Here is a 15,992-nt window from a genome sequence, read left to right as displayed (position 1 = left end):
ATTCACCGTTATTCTTCATACATGAACGCTTTGCTGCGTTCTCATCACAAGAAGAAGAGACAAAAAAAGAGTAGACGAAACGATACGCCAGACCGAAATCGGTTGTTCCCAGATAGAGTTATCGAATGAATCTCCAAACAATCTAAATAAACATAGGTAAAAACAAGCGAACAGCCAAGTGAGTGAGGAGTGAGAGCAACCACCAGAAAACAAATGAGCAAATAAAATTCACTGGTCGCAAAGTAGGAAAAATATATGTAGAAGTGTAAACAAGGGAAAAAAATTCGACTCGAGAGAAATTCGCTAATATAAATTTACAAAACCAACAACAACAACAGCACCAACAACAAACACCATTTTTTTCTTCTGCTGCGTGCGTTTATGTAGCGCGTCGGCTACGGTGTTCGTTACAAAGGCGAGCAAAAACAAATGTAGCATAATTTATGCATGCACCAGATGCGATGATATTCCTTGTGCAATGGCTCTCTTTCTGCCGTTCATTCGTTTGTTCGCTAGGTTGTTGTATTTTTTTTCTATCCCTATGTTGTTGTTGATGTTTTGTTGTTTTGCATCGACTATTCATTTGCATTCATTTTTCCACGACCACTCTGCACCTCAACCAATTATACATTCAAATAGAGAGGAAAAAAACCGATGGCATCGAAAGGAAGAAACAGTGTAGTCAGATGAAAATCACGAAAGAGCAAAAGGCCAATGAGGAAAAACGGTGCACCCGTCGCCGAATTTGATTCAATTTTCGAGAGCAAGTGACAAAACCGGCAAATGGCCAAACTTAAAATACTCTTTAATCTGCCATCGATGTGGTGCGATAGCATATTCATCATGCAATTTGTTTTCCTCCTCCTTTGAATGCCATATAAAATTGAAATGTCTCCCATTTGCAAGTTTTAAAGCTGAATTGCAACAACAGCACATCACCAAGGTAAAGAGATAAAAGCAAAACCATTAAACTAAATGGAAAACTTGTCCATTGTTAAATAAACTTTTCATTTTGAGAGCACATTTCCACACACACACACACACACACACTCAGTCGTTCACACAAAACACCTTTGACTTCATTGAAGGCTAAGAACTAAGTCGGTCTTTTGCTATATGCTGTTGTTCTCAATTCTTGTTTCTCCGTTGTTGTTCCTCTATTTTTTCACTCTTCTAGTTCGTGTGCCGAACACAACTTTTTCTTGATGTTGGTATTCAAGCAGCAGTTCACATGAACCATGCACACACACACAATCCCGTCTCCACTGCACAGTGCACACATTTCCGTGCATTCAAAACAGGCGGAAATCTCCGTTCAATGGCAAATGGCAAGAATAAGGTATGCCATAACATGCAATGCATCGCATTAACGTGTAGCTCTCGTTTTCTCAGAGGTAAAGCAGCCAAATGTACGAAAATAAATTATTCTGCTGGAATCGTTTCGAGAGAGAGAGAGAGAGAGAGAGAGAGAGAGAGAGAGAGAGAAAGAGAGAGGCAGAGAGAGAATGAGCGCATGGAGATAAAAATCTGCATGCGACATAAACCGTATGCCGAGCATTTTCCTTGTAGGTTTTTCAGCTCATGGCTTGGTGTTGTGTATGTGTGCGTTACTTTTTTTTCCTTTCATCGCTGAGCCGTGCAAAAAATCGGTTTTTTTGCAGTTCAAAAAGACAGATGCTCGTATGTCATGCGAAAATAATGATGTTAGTTTGCCGCGTGTGTGGGTTTGTGCCGACAACAATTTCTACCTCGAACATATCGATATAATTTGTCTATGAGGTGGATAACATGGAATCAAACCGTCAGTTATACTTAAAATCTAATTTTCTGAAATAAAACTTTATGAATGGCGCAAAAATGTTGCAAACAAATTCGGTCCACATGTATGTATGCGATGAAAAGGTGTTCGGAAACCCGATAAACGAACAGCAAAGAAGAAAAGTATGTGTGGTGAGAGAAAAAAAGTCACACGGGAAATGGTAACTAATCTTGATATCTCTCATGTTCATCTGAATGGCATTTATAAGCAATTGTGACGTGTCTTCTTCGATACATATCCAATGAACTTGAGCGAAACACTCATCGAACATTCGATCTCTTTCCCTCCCTCACTCTTTGTATCTCGCTCTCCTCGAGGACGGCTATGAACGAATCGCAGACTTTTCAAAAGGTAATTCAATTAGAGCGAAATTCAATTGATCGGTAACATGGCATATAAAAGAACATTGATAGAAAGACGATGGCTTTTCATGATGAAATGAAGATAGATTATTTTGGCGCGCAAACATCGGCAGCAAAAAAATTCCACTGCTTGAACAGAGAGAAGGAGAGCAAGTCGAAATTGAATCGAGATTAGGTTCATCTATATTTATCAAATCTATTTGAAAACTCGCATTGAAAACACTTCGTTTTATTCGATACTTGACAAATGACTAAGAATGAACCGAAAAAAACACACACCAGCCAAAATAAAATAAATGAAATTCATAAGAGGTTGGAAATTGCTATAGAATCATATTTTATTTTAGGTAGCCAGCCACCTTGCGCACGACACTCACTCACTCGCTCGAGTACCAGCGCGCTCAGTGCTTGGTGAGAGAACGAACGGTGAAATTCATTAATTTTTCGAATAAACAACGTATATTCAGACGAGAGAGAGAGAGAGAGAGTGCTATCGGTGAATGGTGTAGATTAAAAGTTTTTTTTTCCCAGTTGCGCTTCTTCACTCAGCCACACACTCTTCTGCTGACAATTCCACATGAATCCGGGGACACGTAGCGTGTGGAAAATCTATTTCGAAGAAGAAGACAGATTTGCGAAAGGGATTTCAGCATCGCATTCACTTCCAACAATTGGATACGTATATATATATATAATATACACATCGATGACAGATGATTGAATAAACTTTTCTCGATGGTACGAGGTGCGCCGAAAAACCTTGCGACAGATCATTAATCAAATATTAATGAGTCTTTTGTCTGTCAAAGGCAATAAAAATCCGGCTCCAAGCACACAGCATCTATTTCTTTTCTCTCTCTCTCTCTCTCTCTCTCTCTCTCTCTCTCTCTCTCCCTCGTTTGTGCCAAGGGAAAAAATATAAATAAATCGCAAATTGAAAATAGAATTTTTATTGATTTTTCTATTTTGATCGATGTCAAAGCTGTGTGATACCTGTTTCAGAAATAAAAAATCGTCAACCGAATGACATGTCGTAAACATTGCCCGTAAGCTTTAGACAACAACTCGCATTTCAATAGAGTTTTTTTTTCCCTAAAGCAACAGAATTCATCCCCCTCCGACGAAAGATCCGCTCCTTTTGTATGACAAAGATATGAAAAAAAAAATGCTTGAATGCGCGTTCTCAAATTTTTACACTCGATTTTTCGCTGTCAGCCGATATTATCTTAATTGTTTCCATGCATAGCCCAATAATTGAGTATAATCCATAGCGGATTATATCATAATTCTTATCAAATATGCTGCAAATACCAGAGATTCCGGTAATAGTGATACATTGCCGGTTGGAAAGATTATGTAATATGGACAAAGCGTTGCACAGGCCGGATCACGAGATGGTCTCCGGGCACAATTTTTTGTTCCTTCATGACGTTAAGTGGTTGAGAACAATCGAAAAATCGAATCGGTAAAATCGACACAGTGGGGTGGTGGATGCTATAAAGAATATGTATACACTGACTGTGTGTGTATACATATAATAAAATTAATTTATGCATGAAAATTTAATCCAACCTCTCATCGCGCTGCAACTTTTTCAGCAACAAAACTAAGATCTAAATCCAATCTAAACAGGATATCGTTCCTACCTCTCAACGATACCTTACGGTAAATTCACCCTCAGGCTTATTTATTTGATATCCATGAACCGTGCGCTCGTTATTGCTCACCGATTTTCCACTTTTCCGAATATCTATTGAACTCGTGGCACGTACAAAACGCGCGCGCGTTCCTTCACTATGATGAACATTTCTCGTGTGGAGTGGAACAGAAAAGAGGCAACCAGAGAAGAGAAGAAAAAAAACATGAGAATAATCGATTACCGAGATTTTGGTTGTTATAGCTCAAATGGCTTCGACTCGATTTGGTTTTTTTGCTGCTGCTGCTTGGGCTTACTCGTGTGTATATTAAATTCCGAAAATATGAATAATCACATAAATGAACTTCGAAAGTGGCTCGAAAGTTTCAGCCAAATGCTTCATAGTTAACATATTCAACCACACACGCACACTATTTAGGGGGAGCAGTGTGCACACTCGTAAGGAGCACAAGCATTATCGGAATATGCGAATCAGTGTATATACATATATCTCAAATATTGGTTGAGAGCAAATACCTTGAAATGTAAGCAAAAGCGCTCGCTCGCTCGCGCGCACACTAGCAACTATGACATTTAAGCAAACATTGTAAAAAGACTTATCTGCTCAATTTCAACGGATAGAGGTCGGCACTCGTTTGCTCCAGCATTTCAATTAAATCATTTCTTTCTCTCTGTCTCTCTCTCTCTCACTCTCATTCTATCCTTTTCTCTCCATGTATCACGAGCAATATTTCATCGAAATAGTTTTTCGGGGCTGCAATTGGTCGGATCGGATTGTATTTGCATTTTGCAGGGCGACCAAAACGAGATCCTCGCTTTGGATCGAGCTGCGAGAACAATTTAATGCACCCAAAAACGACTAAAATTAGATACTCGTTATGTTGTGCAACACACACACACACACACACACACACACATTAGTACAACAAATGAAACAGCTGTGGCAAGTTGCAAAACAAAGAAGTGAAACTCGATTTGAATTGAAAGTGGAGAAGTGCCTGCAGGTTTGTTTCCAATGTGTATGTGGTGCGTGTACAATAGCCTCGCAACAACGAATCCACTACTATATCTGCTCCAAAGAAAGAAAATGCTTCGCTTTGTCTTCATCATCATCGATATATTCATCGGTTGTTGTTGCAATCGAAATGGCACCGTTTTCTTTGCACATCGAACCGGGAGACCTGCAAATAATCCCGTACCACACCAATTCAATTCAGCCATAAATACATTGCACAAATAACTTTGCCCGTAAGAGCTAATAATACCATTCAATGTTTCGTCTAATATACTGGATGGAGAAACGATTCAGTAAAGATCAACAGGGATAGCACAGAGAGAAAGAGCATGATAGAAAAAATGCGCGCACAAAACCAACAAAATGTGAATTTTCCAATAATAATCGAATACCTTGCGATTTACTGTGTCTCCACGCATCATACAACGCAAATTTATATGGGAGGCGAAGTCGCGTGTAAGCGCTCCTGCTCGTTGATTGCACAACATCATCGTCAATCGTCTTCAGCATTTTTTCCTTCCAATTTCATCACATTATTGCTCATCGGTTATGCATATTAATAGAGATTGTGCGTTTCGGTTGTATGTATGTGGATGTACGCGTCATGGACTTATTTTCAGTGTTATTCTCCATGTTTGAATAACGTGTGTACATGAGCCAACAAAAAAAAAACGACTGACTATGCATCCACTGACTATGTTTGTGTGGTGAACTTTTTTTTTCTACTTTTTCCTATGCTTCTTCATCTACGTTCGCCTACGCATTTGCCAGCGTAATCGCTATTGTCATTGTGATGTGACCTTTGTGGTAATGTTTACACAGTTAGCTGATGCGTCTTGGGAATTTCTAGCGAAAAAGAATTAAACCAAACAAGAATACGGAGCAACGATGCTGTACAAAGTGATGCTTTGCCTCATTTCATTGTCTCATTTCCGTTCAATCTGTTTATATGCTGTGCTCCAGTTCAGGACTTCAATCTATTTTGTGCCAGTGTAATCGTCTCCGACTTTTTTCTGCTTTTCTTCCTTGCCGTTTATTTATTTAATCGCTATAAATCACTTTGGATTCGTTCTTTTTCTCTCATTTCTCCATCAAAACACCGTTTGCATTTGCATAGGTAGTGTAGCATGGCTGGCAAACGAAAATAAAGACACCGCTATTTTTTGTGTACGTGTTTATTTTGCAAACGAAAAAGTCCCATTTTCTAATCCATCCTCATTTTCACGAAAAATTAACCGAAACCGAAAATGTATTTTCTCCATTTTTGCAATGACAAAAACCAAAAAAAAAGGCGAAAACACACGAAAATTGCATCTCAAAAGTGCGAAGTTAAGCACTTGTGCCATGAAAATAAAATGCACTGCTACGTGGTGTGCACGGCACAATTAGGAATATCATTAATTCATGCATATTTTGTGGTGCATCAGCAACAGCAGCAGCAGCCACAGCAAAATGAGCGTATGCTACACGCTTATAAAAGGCGATTGGACGCAAGATGCATGTAGCTAATTAAATTTTTTAATGACGATGTGCCGAAATTCAAAGGCATGATGCATTTTGTTCATTAAATCGTGTTAATCTTCTGAACTGATGGAGTTTCTTTTGCAAACATAAACAAATTTTTGTTCGTCGCTGTTGTCGTCGTCGTCGTCGTGGTTGTTGTTGTTTCTCTTTTTTTTTCAATTTGCCGCCTTATGAGCAACAGCATCCCAAGCATTCAGCTTACCAAATGTTACTAGATTAAATTGTGCAGAATTATAAAAGGTTTCACTCTCTCTCTCCCTTCGTGTATGTGTGTGTCTGAGGCATATGTCGACATGCAAACCGTGATTGGTGCTAGCCACAAACTGACGGATTCGTTTGTCACATAGGTGTTGTACGAATTCGAAAAATCATTTGGCCATGTCATGTAAATGCATCACTTCTCTCTCGTTTTTATTGTGTGTGTGTGTGTGTGTTTGACTCGCGCGTACAACCAAATCACTTTTGTCTCATTAATTAAAATTTATTTGTAAAAACGATTTTCTTATTAGCCAAACATGCACATTTACATTTGTACACGGAAGCAAGTTGACTTTCATGTAAAATCGCAGTTTTGACATCGCGGTGTCGACATTGACTAGACGGACCAGTACAAAGAATTTATTCGAGTTCTCGATCCGATAAGTGGCTTGACAACAGGCCTCAACATTCCGAAGCACAAACACATGCACGTTTATTTTCTTCATGAAATTACGACGGTTCGATGCAAACACGAGATTGGATATATATATTTGGTGCGACGGTATGAAAGATGTGCTGTGCGTAACGGCCTTTTTATTGGCTTTTAAGAAATCCACTTACCTGTGCGATTGTGGGTGGAGCAAATTCGCTCCACCAAAGTTGGAGCACATTTATTTGTACATATGAAGCGTATTAATACATTAGAACAACAAAAAGTGTAAGGTGTGCTGGAGTGCTCAGGTGTGCGCAAGTTTGCCAAAAACTCGGCGCCAACGCGCTCCATTTCGGGGCGTTGAACAGCAATTCTTTGCACGAAGTTTTTTTTTCATTCGATGAATCTTTTTCTGCCCATTGCGCATCGTGTGAGAAAAATTGATAGGTTTATTTTGAAAAATAAGGCAGAAAAAAGGTTAAACGAAGGTGGAAAGAAATTACTTTGATTTTTGTTGAATAGAGAATGAGAGAGCGCGCGAGAGAGAGAGAGAGAGAGAGAGAGAGAGAGAAAGAGAGAGAGAGAGAAGAAAAAAGAGGGTCAGTTCCAATGAGTGGTACTTGTTGGCAGATTGAATCTGTGCCATTTGGCGTCTAATGCTTCAATGGCTAAGGCGCGCGTTTGTTATTGTCATTCAAACATCACGCACTCATAAGCATTATGAGTATAAATCCATTTAGTGGCGAATGGCAATAGATTTTTTTTCGGTGCGTGCAAACGCAATATACCTTCAATATGCTACACTGTTTCATTCGATGGTTATTTTTGTTGTTGTTGGTGGTGGTGATGATGATGGCGGTGGTTGGTTTTTTTTATCACATTACTTTGCCACAGCATTCCATATGTATACGCATATATTCAAAGTGAGTGTGAGAGCGATAGAGAATGAGTGAGCGTTCGCCCGCGATATAGCGACAACGATGACGATGATGATGATGATGATGCTGGCATTGTGGCATAATGATGACAATCCACACACAGAGAGCGATTGTGTGTGTGCGGCTAAAGCGAAATTATACGCGCATATAGCAACAATAATCAACACATTAATGCTTCAACTGGAGTTGGGCAAATTGCTTTAATGGAAATATTTGACTTTTTTATTCGTTCCACTTTTTTTTCGCTCTTCGTTCGTCTTCTTTCTGCCTCTGCTGCTTTTTTCCTTCTTCTATTTTTTCCAAATACATTTTTTGACGTGTAAAGAAAGTGTGTTTATTAGAATATTTCATGGTAAATAATGGTGCACTAAATGTGTTATTCCCAACGAAACGGTTCTTTTTTCTGCTGTGCGTATATATGTGCGTGACATTGCTGCTGTTAATATAACCGCTTAAAATCAGTAGACATTTTTTTCTCTCGGTCGTTGTTCGGTGGTTCGTATGAAATTGTTGGTTGTCATGTGGTTCAGTTTTTCTTGTTAAACGGTAATATATTGACGAATAAAGGATAAAATTTATGCAAATAAACACAACCTCCTCATATTCTTTTTTTTCTCTTGTTCGTCGCGAAAATTCCCATTTACTAATCATTACTTTTTTCTGTTGGCTTCATTTAGCATTAGATCCAAATGTGTCGTTATTGTTGTGGAAAGCTAAAAACGCTTTATATTTGTGTGCACATTATAGTCAGCGACAAAGTCACGAATTTATCCGACTACTTTTTATTTACGGTTGGCTTTCGTCTACAATTTTTTTTAAATCATCACATGCTGAGCTTCTAATGATTTTTTTTTCTTCAGCATTTTTATATCCAAAAATTTTTTTTAGCTCTTCAACAATTGTTTGAAATACTTAACCGTAACCATTCCGTTGGAATTGTTTTCGTCTGTCAGTGAATAAAAACTGTTAATTAATATATTACAATGGTCCTTTCGTTCGCTTTTTAGATGGTTCATTTTTTGTATGCGCTTTTATTATTTTTCATTTTAACGTTAAATGCCCGAAAAAAAGCAGAGACCAAACAGACTGGAGGTGCGGTGAACGAATGACAAACCATTCAACGAATAGCACGAAAAACGAAGTGAATAAATGTATTTAATATACTTGAGCCATCAAGAGTCGCAGGCAGGCAGGCAGGAATTGAAAATAAAAAGCACGAGCGCACAAAACATCACCGATAGAATGGGTCGTGGAGTAGTTTAGACACGATCCGTATTGTTCAGCCACTCATCGTTCGTACATGATTTTTCTATATTTTTGCACTTTACCTCCGTCAGCGTTTGCTGCTGCTGCTTTTTTCTCCCATTTTCTCTCCGCTCTCCACCCGAATCGCATAATATTAAAAAAGACTCCAATGATTAAAATCGCCCACGGTTAATATTTCTATTTACACTAAACACTCATCTTATTGCTGTCGGTGGTAATGGCTTGGTGGAATGAAGCCTGATACCATGCTCTCATAATCGGCATTGTTGTTGTCAGCCAACACGCGTGCAATAACAATAGTCGAAGTGTGTATTTCTCAACGCCAATATTATTCGCAGTCAGAGTCCGTTTTACCGCTGCTTTTTTGTTGTTGCTTTCGTGCTAGATTTTTCTTCGAACGATTTTTACGGTTTATGTTGGTTGGTGTATGTGTGTTTATTTGTTGGTCTTTTTTTTTCCTCTCTGTCCTCTTCTATACAATTTTTCGCTAACTTTTTTTTTCCTCGTCTGTTTTGTTTGCGTTGGTTGGTTTTTTTTTCAATCTATCTTGCGTTGATCACAGACGTGAACAACTAAATAAGAGCATGTTTGGCGAATGACACCTCGAATGACACCTCGAATGACATCTAATTTCCACCTCTCAGTTGTGCATATATTTTTATATCGGTTATGTGTCGGGCCGTGGTGCTACTTTTCTCTATCCGAATGCGCGCTTTTCTCCTAAGGACATTTTGGCTTTGTTTGAAAATCAACAACAACAACAATAATAACAACGGGAAAAAAAATTTCATTTTCAATTTTCGTGCCATCTCATCGATGACGAGCGGATGGAGAGCAACCGAGAATAAAAAGCAGCCCGAAAAAATACACACACACACACCAGACAAACGAAGAAAATATGGAAAACGAGAATGGCACGATAATACGTGTATTGTATGCAGATGAAATCATCACTTCGTCAGGTTGAAAATCACTTTACCAACGGAATCGAAATCGCCAAGATCTGAAAGAGAGAGAGAGAGCGCAGACAGACTGCGACAAACAGAAAAGAATGTTTTTGATGTGAAATCTCTTGAAAGAAATTTACATGACAATACGATAAAATGAAGAAGAAGAAGAAAATGACGACAGAGTTAAGAAAATCTTCGCTCTCAGTCCAACAATCGACCGAAGAAAGACGCAATACGATGAATTTTTCATTTTTTACTCAGGTTCCACTTTTCTGTCTTTGTTATTTTCATTCAAGTGATTACCAAATACCGCAAGCTCTTAATTTTTCTATTTTTCTCTTTTGCACGAAAACTAATTAAAATCCTTGCGGTTTCAATACACCGACCGAGCGACTGGCTTACACGTACACGTACACGTATATACATACGTACGCAATCATTGGCCGTTATCAGGAGGGAAAATTCACTTGAATGTGAATCACGTGAAAAACTGTGCAAAAAAATGACGACAATGACGACAACGACGACGACGATAACGGCGTCGACGAAGAGCAACGCTTTCTCACGCTCCACCTACTACCTACTGTTATCGCTACGGACATGCATACATACGGGGCCCGAATTGATGTCGAAAAAGGAAAAATGTAAACGAATTGAGACAACGAAAAAGTGGCTAACTCAACTCTCTCTCTTTCTCTCTCAGCTGCACTTCCTCTCCCTTTCTCTCCTCCACAATCTAAGTATTGCAAATGTTTCTATTTTTTTCAACTCCTGTGCTTCGGAATCATTGAACGTGCTAACAATTCTCTTTTTATTCTGCCACACACTGGCAAAATCTACCTCTGTGACTGCAAACAGAAAAGACCAGAAAATTATGTGCGATTCAATGAAAATGACTTATTGGCAAATTGATTCAATATTCATAATAATCGCTTTGCATCGGGAAATCGCAAGTAAAATTTGCGTTTAACGATATTTTATTTACGAGAAAACTAGATGACTGAAACACTGATTTTGGAGAGTAAATGAAATAGAAAATTTATAGAGCTCATGTTCGATCTAGTGAAAAATGAAATACACTGACACAAAGTGGCGAACAGTGTGTTGAGCACGCACACACGAACAAACAAACGAACGAACGCATCCAACGGATTACCCCAACACACGGTGCGGAGCGTTGAGCCTGCGAAACGAATGAGAGATGTGTTGCGGTGTTCGAATTTCGGGGAAATATTTTCGAACATGAGCAATTTTCTCCTGCCGAAGGCACACGGCAACCGCATCGCAAGCAAAAAAAAACATTTCCCACCTTTTCCGAGGAGTTTTCACTCTGTTAGTGTTCCGATATGCGATGATTGTGTTCACACAAACGGAAGTGAATCGTTGTGTTTGCGCTGCGTTCGAACGAACGAACACTAGTGAAAAGTGTGCCGACCGAAGAGATGAATTCATCGCGAGCGAAGGAAAAGAGAGTCATTTCAATCAACAACATTTTCAAGCAGTCACAGTCGACTTGAACAGTCGACACGCTACACATCACCACACAGCCGCTTTATGTCCCGTTTTTTTTCTCTCGAATTTTTCACAATTTTCCTTGACTCGCTCGCAAACAAATACGTATGTTCTTCAATTTGCTTCGTTCGCACAATTTTCGCTGTGTGACACCGTGCCATTTCACATTTGGACGACTGCTGCAGAAACAACACATCGCAGTTACATCGATGGTTCGTTGCTTTTGTTACAATGGAATTGGATGGGTTTTTGTTGTTGCTGTCGTCGTCGTCGTAGTTGAATACAGACAATGAGAAGAAGAAGGCGACGACGAAAACGGTACGGCATGGCTTGGCTGCGTCATCAATCGAATTCAATTGGAAAATTGTGTCATACTTGATTGATGATGAGCTTTTATTCACAAAATTGTTTCACATTGTTCTCAATACCTGCATTGTTGATTCATTGATTTTCCGTCTTTTTTATCGATTTCAATTTTCACTGACAATGACACTACAAATGCAAATGGGCTTCTATTAATGCTTTCTCGGCTCTACTGCTTTTGTCACACACTCAAACTCAGCTCGATGTGCTGGGCATGTGTATATTCGCGCGTTCGTTTAGTATGCAAGAAAATATTCTGCTGTCGGAACATATGAAATGTGCTCAATATCATTAGAGTTTTTAGCATCAATTCAAAGTGAATGCAGTGAAAGAGGAAAGTAAATTACATCGAGAAAAGAACATATTATGACGAGCATCAGCAACTTGGCGAGAGAGACGGAGTGAGAGAGAGAGAGAGAAAGAGAGAGATCGAGAGTAATAAACTGAATGTGAATTTGCTGCCAAAACAATTAGCCTCTTCATTTAATGTGTGACATTTTACTTGATCTTCGCAAATGCGAATTTATTAAGGTGCATGCACGTTAAATATCATTTTTTTGACTGCTTCTTCTCTCTCTCTCGTCGAAACAGAGCTAGTGTTTACAAGTCGAGCTGCTTTGATTCAACGTGAAACGAGGCTATAATGCTGATGATTGGCGTCAATTTGCTTGTTTGCAAGTGCCACAACAGATTTCGTGCATTTTATTTCAATTTCAAATCGTTGCTATGTTTTTTTTTTCTCATCGACGATAAACGTGAAATTTTCAAAAGCGCCCATTTTTTCTCTTTCTTCTGTGTTTTCCCCTCAACCGCAAATAGAATTGTACACTGTACAGTGAATGTGTAATATTTTAGCATTTGTTTGGTCAAATTAATCTCAAAAATTGACTTTCGAGCATACAAACAATATCAATTACATATGTTGCCGTACTCCACAAGCACAATCAAATTACGGAATGTAGTACTTGACTCGGTTTCGGCATTGGCTCTGTACAAAATATATACATACACACACAACAAGCAGATAGCAGCAGAGAAGTAGCGCATAGAGATAATAACACAGCAATGGAAATGCAATACGTCGATTTCAGTTCAATAGTTGCGAGAATGAACGAGATCGTGTGTGTGTGCTAACCCCAAACTCTTGAGCAACAATATAGGGCAGTACTATTTGCAAAACGAAGAACAAAGCGATAAAACAAACACATGACCGAAAATTCACTGACAGCCGACTTAAAAAACGGTAACGCAAAGTTTTAAGAGCAATGTATATTATGGGGATCTTTGTCGATGGCATTTAATTTAAAGCAAGCAAACGAAAGATGGAGAGAGAGAGAGAGAGAGAGAGAGAGAGAGACAGATAGATAGAAAAAACCGTGCACCCGTTTGAAATGCTCGTATTTGCACAGGAGAGAGAAAGAATGCGATATGTGTTACGTAATGTCGCCAGCATAGCACACACAGTGTGTATGAGCATTAGTTGAGTTTTTGCCTCGACACCGGCACATGCATCCAGCTCAGAGCCACACGGACACTGGGAGACAACAGGAGAAGGAGAGAGAGATCATCTGGGAAACATGTATAATATATTTTAACGTGTGAATTCCACACCTATAAAATCAGATAAATTTTCAAATGCATTAGACAATTTGTGGAGTATGTAACAATTTACATTAGTTGTGCTGGCAACTTACCACATCGTCGACACGCCGAACAGAAGCCATGCACCATATATAGTGCACACGATGTATGGGGCTGATAGCATTTTTACAAGCAGTTGGATTCAATATTCCGAGCACAGGATCAGAGAACGAGAACGAGCAACCGGAGTAAATGAATGAGCGAGATGCAATGAATGGTTTTGGTTGATGGCAGGGAAAAAGAGCACTCGGAACCAAGTTTGTTCAAGTTAGTTACCTTCTCGATTCCATCATGTTGAGTGTGTGTGTGTGTGTTGTACCATTGGGGGCTGTGGAGTGTGGAGGCAAGCTCATATGAATTCAACTGTCTCTGGGTTGTGGCGAGATGTTGGGCGAGAGAAGTGGCATGCTAGTGCGAGTGTGAGTGCAAGTGTGGGATGGTGGCACGATATGAATTGTCTGAATTGTCAAGGAGTTAAAGGCGACCACAGCGTACGTGAGCATGTAACGGTATAATATACGATAACAGACGTTCCATTCGCTGGATAGACTGCACTTACACTCGATATAATTTACAAATTCATATATCCTCGACAACGAGCGCGTACACAAATCGCATTTGAAATAGAGAAATTAAGTTAGTCGACTTGGATTTTCATGAAGATTTATGTTTTTTCATTCGTCGTCGGTTCACACTTTGTGCTTGTTGTGGTTCTTTCTCACCAGCGTATGTGTATGTGAGTGAGTGTGTATGCGATGCCGCTGTTCCGTTCGTTCGTTTGTTTGTATTTTTTTTTCTTCCTTCATTCTCTGCCACTTTTGCATTTTCGTGCTCATGAGACGAGCTTTCCAAATGATGTTGCTACGTGAATGCGAAAGAGACAGAGAAAGTGTGGACGGCATAAGGCATTCCAGTGTGGTGTCGTCAAAGGATTTCCACAACGTATCGTGTAAACCAATGCCGGTGAAATAGACATAAATAATGCATACTTGAAGCTGCTATAAATGGTTTTAAAAGGAATACAATGGTATGGCTTTTGGGCTAAGTTGACTAAAGTGTGTGTGTTGATTCGTTTTTTTCGTTATGCATTCGTTCTATCGCCGCTGATTTCGTTGTTTGTCGATTTTTTTCTCTCGCTACTTCTTCTTTATCTTCTTCTTCTTCACCATCTTCCTCTGTGTGTTTCTGATTATCGCTGGAAATTGAGTGCGAGCGGGTGGGCAAACGAGAGCAAGAGGCTAGAATAGAGCCACAAAACCACTCGTTAATGGAAATGTCTGGCCGATTGGCCTGCTCTTGCATCAAGCAGTCGTTATGCATTGCACACACACAATCGGGCTCACTCGATTCGTTTCAATCTTCAGCCGCACACGATACGCGCGCTCGCCGAGCACGCATTTGATATTCTTTGTTTTCATTCATAATCTTGCAACAGCCAAAGCGAAAAAGATTTATGCGTTTATTTTTCATGAGGCCAATTCGCCATAAATCGTGAGATTTTATAATGTTCGACGACGATGTCGACGTCGACGACGATGATCGCCGTGAAATTTTTTAAATACCTTGTGTTGCCAAATGCTTTTCTCTCTTTCTTACTCACTTATTCGCCCTCTTTCTCTCGAGCAAAGTGCACATTTTGCCCGCGAAACAGAATCAATCAATCAATGAATAATCGGCAGAGCTTCTATTTTTTGACTGCCTCTTCTTATTCCGATTTCGATAGGAAAGAGAAAACAAAAAGCCACCAAAAAGAATAAACACCGAGAAACGGGCGAATTTACAACTAGCACAGCAAATGCGATCTCAAATCCACCTCACATAAATCAAGTGGCAAGCATATTCGCAAATCGGAGCACATATTTTCCATGTGTTTCGCACATACAAACGAATACTACGACGATGATTCAACAGCAGATCAACGGCGAAAATATTGGGTGTCAGCCACACGTTTTTCGTCAACCAATATTCCCAAGTACTCTCGATCACTGCGGCGATGAAAGATTCAAATAAGCAAAAAAAAAGAGAAGCAAAATTATGGGCCACCAAATGAAAATACCTGAACATAAACGAGAATTAAACATGGTGCGAAAATGATGTTATGAGAATGAATGAAAAGCGTGTTGCTAAATATTGCGGAATGTCATATGGAATGGTTAGCACCTACACATGACTGCATTAACTTCCAGTATGTGTGTGTGGACACCTTCAACGCACAACAGAATTTAAAAATAAGTTTTCTTTGAAGCAAAATGCAAGTGCACACAGCACACACACACACACCAAAAGAGAAATATTTTATCAACGGCATTGAATA

This window comes from Sitodiplosis mosellana, unplaced genomic scaffold (genome assembly GCF_009176505.1).
Source record: "Sitodiplosis mosellana isolate CC-2019 unplaced genomic scaffold, AAFC_SMos_1.0 Smas_scaffold_6226, whole genome shotgun sequence".
In the NCBI taxonomy this organism is placed as follows: domain Eukaryota; kingdom Metazoa; phylum Arthropoda; class Insecta; order Diptera; family Cecidomyiidae; genus Sitodiplosis; species Sitodiplosis mosellana.
Note: the sequence above shows the minus strand (reverse complement) of the source record.